We start from the raw sequence: 4,637 nt of genomic DNA on the forward strand, positions 1-4,637 counted from the left end.
TTTGTTATGGTTTCAGTTCTTTTGCATTTGCTGAGGAGTGTGTTACTTTCAATTATGTGGTCGATTTTATAGTAAGTTCCATGTGGCACCGAGAGGAATATATATCCTGTTGATTTGGGGTAGAGAGTTCTGTAGATGTCTACTAGGTCCACCTGATCCAGAGCCGAGTTCAAGTCCTGAATATCTTTGCTAATTTTCTGTCTCATTGATCTGTCTAATATTGACAGTGGGGTGTTAAGGTCTCCCACTGCTATTGTGTGGTAGTCTAAGTCTCTTTGTAGGTTTCTAATAACTTGTTTTATGCATCTGGGTGCTACTGTATTGGGTGCATATATATTCAGAATACTTAGCACTTCTCGTTGAGTTGTTCTCTTTACCATTATGTAATACTCTTCTTTGTCTTTTTTGATCTTTGTTGGTTTAAAGTCTGTTTTGTCAGAGACTAGGATTGCACCCCCTGCTTTTTTTTTTGGCTTTCCATTTGTTTGGTAAATTTTCCTCCATCCCTTTATTTTGAGCCAGTGTGTGTCTTTGCATGTATGATGGGTCTCCTGGATATAGCACACCAATGGGTCTTGACTCCTTATCCAATTTGCTAGTCTGTGTCTTTTAATTGGGACATTTAGCCCATTTATATTTAAGATTAGTATTGTTATGTGTGAATTTGATCCTGTCATCATGATGCTATTAGGTTATTTTGCACTGTAGTTGATGCAGTTTCTTCTTAGTGTCATTGGTCTTTATATTCTGGTGTGTTTTTGCAGTGGCTGGTCCTGGCTTTTCCTTTCCATATTTAGTGCTTCCTTCATGAGCTCTTGCAGGGCAGACCTGGTGGTAACAAAATCCCTCAGCATTTGCTTGTCTGTAAAGGATTTTATTTCTCCTTCACTTATGAAGTTTAGTTTGGCTAGATATGAAATTCCAGGCTGAAAATTCTTTCCTTTAGGAATGTCTAATATTAGCCTCCCATCTCTTCTGGCTTGTAGAGTTTCTGCTGAGATGTCCGCTATTAGTCTGACAGGCTTCCCTTTATAGGTGACCCAGCCTTTCTCTCTGGCTGCCCTTAACAATTTTTCCTTCATTTCGACCTTGGAGAATCTGATAATTATGTGTCTTGGGCGTGATGTTCTCATGGAATATCTTAATGGCGTTCTCTGTATTTCCTGGCTGGGGGAGTTCTTCTGGATAATTTCCTGAAGTATGTTTTCCAGCTTGTTTTCATTCTCCCTGTCTCTAGTCCCCAGGGAGGCTGGGACCAAGCTTTGTTCTCTTGCCCCATGCTATGCTGGAGGGGTCAAGGTATTCTCCTCTGCTGGCAACAACACTCTGAAAGGGAGGTAAGGGGATCATGAAGGAATCCTTGCTGCAGGGGGCCACAGACAAGTGTGTGCCACCAAGGTGGTAGGGTGTCCACAGGCAAGTGTGCACTGGTGCAGTGGTGGGGGAGGGTGGCAGGCAAGTGTGCAACAGCTTGTTTTGTTTTTAGAAAATTTGTTAAGAGGCTGGGTGTGGTGGCTCACACCTGTAATCACAGCACTTTGGGATGCCAAGGTAGGAGGATTACCCGAGGTCTGGAGTTCAAGATCAGCCTGGCCAACATGATGAAACCCTGTCTCTACTAAAAAATACAAAAAATTAGCCGGGCATAGTGGAACATACTTGTAATCCCAGCTACTAGGGAGGGTGGGGCAGGAGAATCCCTTGAACCCAGGAGGCAGAGGTTGCAGTGAGCCAAGATCATACCACTGCACTCCAGCCTGGGTGACAGAGCGAGACTCCATCTCAGAAAAAAAAAAAAAGAAAGAAAGAAAATTCATTAAGAAATTAATTTGGCTAATCTGTGACGTATAAAATATTAGGTTTTAGGACTTGGGATATAATTTATGCTTAGGACATATAGAAATAAGTTCTTGTTTTTAGAGTAATACATATATCTGAAATTGCTTATTTTATTTATATGTTATTTGTGTGTATGTATGTATGTCTTTGTGTTTTATCTGTCAAATGCTGAGTTGTTTCTTTGGTTTCATATAACCATAATTCATGCATTCAAAAGAGCTCATCTTCAAAGTTGCCTAAAAATTTTCTTTAACTGCAAATTTAAGTATTACTGTATATATTTTCTATTTGCATTTGCTTAAGCATATCTTCCCATCCATTTATTATAAATTTCTGTTACATATATATTAATGGCATCCTTTGTATATATTTTCTAAGCAAGTCAATATGTTTAATACTAAATTTTACATATAATTAAATTGTTATTCAATAATATTAAATGCTCAATTTAATATTAAATTTATATGATGTGATTAAAATTAGTGTTTTATATCTGCAATACTATGTTATGTTTACTTTCTTATAGACATCAGAGGCGATCATGAATTTTTCCCTCTGTAAATCACATGATTATTTTCCTTGCCAATAAGTCCTGAGCATTTAAAAAAAAAATCTTTGTAGTTCAAAACGTTTGCTGGTATCTATTCACATTAATTTTCTTCCATCATATTCATCTTCTTCTTCCTAAGCACAGTAAGTTTCTTCAAACTGCTTTCACAGGTTTTATTTTCCCTTTATATTTTCCTCTCAATATTTTCAGAAAAATTTGTTGATTATAATTTGCTTTTATGTTTTAATCATCAAGCTCCTTTCTAAGAAATACCTATAATCATTTACTTAAAAGGTTTTTGTCATATCTATCCTCTCTTGCATCATTTTATTTTATTTAATCTTGTTTATCTTCTTTATGATGGAGAGATACAGAAATTTTTCTTCATGTTATTGATTAAAATGTCTATAGATTCAAGTAGAACTTCTGTTTTTTACTATCTCCAATGTGGATTTCAGACGTCATGCAAATAAAATAGGATATTATGTGTGGACATGTATGTGTATACATTTTCAAAGGAAAGGATGTTTTTATCTACTTGCCAATATGTAACTGTATATTTCAATACTAGCCCAGATAAAATATCATTACTCAATTTTATATTAATATAAACTTGAATCTTGGTGTTTGTGGCAGTCAATAAGGAAAGAGAACTATATTTCCCTTTTAATAGCTAGTTGACCATAGTAAGGTTTTGCTTCTAAAACATTATTTTCTCTCTAAGGTTTTTATGAATATTTAGTAAAAGTCAAAACACCCAGAATTAAAGATAAAATTTGAAACTGTTGCCAAATTTTCAGCAGGATTGACATCTCATACAATTAACATAAGAACTGCAATCTGGAACTAATGAAGACTTCTGTCAGTACCAAAAACCTGATTGCTGGCCAGACGTCATACTGATTGCTAGCCAGACGTCATATAAAACTGGAGCCTGCCTGGCCTTCTGTTACTCTAATGTTGTACAGTAGCAGTATGCATATATCCTGTACAACATCTTTTTTCTTACACTGTTTCAGATGCACCAGGGGGACAATAGGCAAGAATATTAGAACCCAAACAGGAAACCGAATTGTTCATACAGAGGTTCCTAGAAAAGCACTGTACTGCTCCCTCCACCAGAAGTGTCCAAAATGTGGTGAGGGTACATTAAAGGGCAGAATGGAAGAAGGACAATAGAGATGTGATAGATGGGTAAGATCTTTCCTGAGGCTTTTAACAATTAAGATGATAAAACCATGTAGCCAGCATTGAGGATGTTATTTTATGTGAGACAAAAGGGCAGACATCAAACACATTTAAAATATGTATCTTACTTTAATTGCTTAGTAAAATAAGGGAAACTGATAATTTAGCTCTGAACTATACAATTTAAATTGGAATTTCATTTACCAAGAACAATTTGCTCTTTACCCTCATTCTTCAAACAACATCAAAACACTGTATATAAAGATAAATCAATAATTGATCTGTGAGTCATCTAACTTAACTGATAGATGTTCCCGACCATTTAATCCAAAGCTATGACCCTTGGACCAATAAATCGTGATGTTTTACATTGTTCACAGCTATTTTCTCATACAAGTAAAGCAAAATAATATGAAATATGATGTAATAATTGAACCTATGTATTTTAACTCTCATTTAATATAAGAGATGACCTTTGCAGAATATCCTTAAGGGGGAAAAAAGTAAGACATTTGGAGAAACACCAAACAATCTAATGCATCTATAGTTTAAAGAAAAAAAAGGGTTGCTTCTTTTCATATCCTTTTAAACAACCAATGCATATTGATTCTGGAGGTACTGCACCTGCATATTTAAGAGTCAAACAATTTTGAGTCATCTTTAAATAAAATATGATTTTATACTTGTATTTTATTGCTTAGGTTACAAAATTATAATTAGATACTTTGAGAGTAATATTTTAGGAAAATAATTTTAGGTCTTTAAACTTAGACATAAAACGTAGGTAGTTACCAATGGAAAGTTTTGCTCTTCAAATTCTTTCCTCTAAATACATTGTATTAATGATATATACTACTGTATTAGTTGTATTTCAATTATTGGATTCAATTGCATTCCAAAGTCTTATGTTATATTAATTCTATTGTATTAGTACAAATGTACTGCATATAAATATATTCTATACATTATATATTAATTGTAAAATTAATATAGATTTAATATTCTAGCCAGCATCTCTTTTTTGAAATGCAGTTTATACTTTCTAAACCACACATAATAT

This window comes from Mandrillus leucophaeus, unplaced genomic scaffold (genome assembly GCF_000951045.1).
Source record: "Mandrillus leucophaeus isolate KB7577 unplaced genomic scaffold, Mleu.le_1.0 Scaffold5, whole genome shotgun sequence".
Classification (NCBI taxonomy): Eukaryota; Metazoa; Chordata; class Mammalia; order Primates; family Cercopithecidae; genus Mandrillus; species Mandrillus leucophaeus.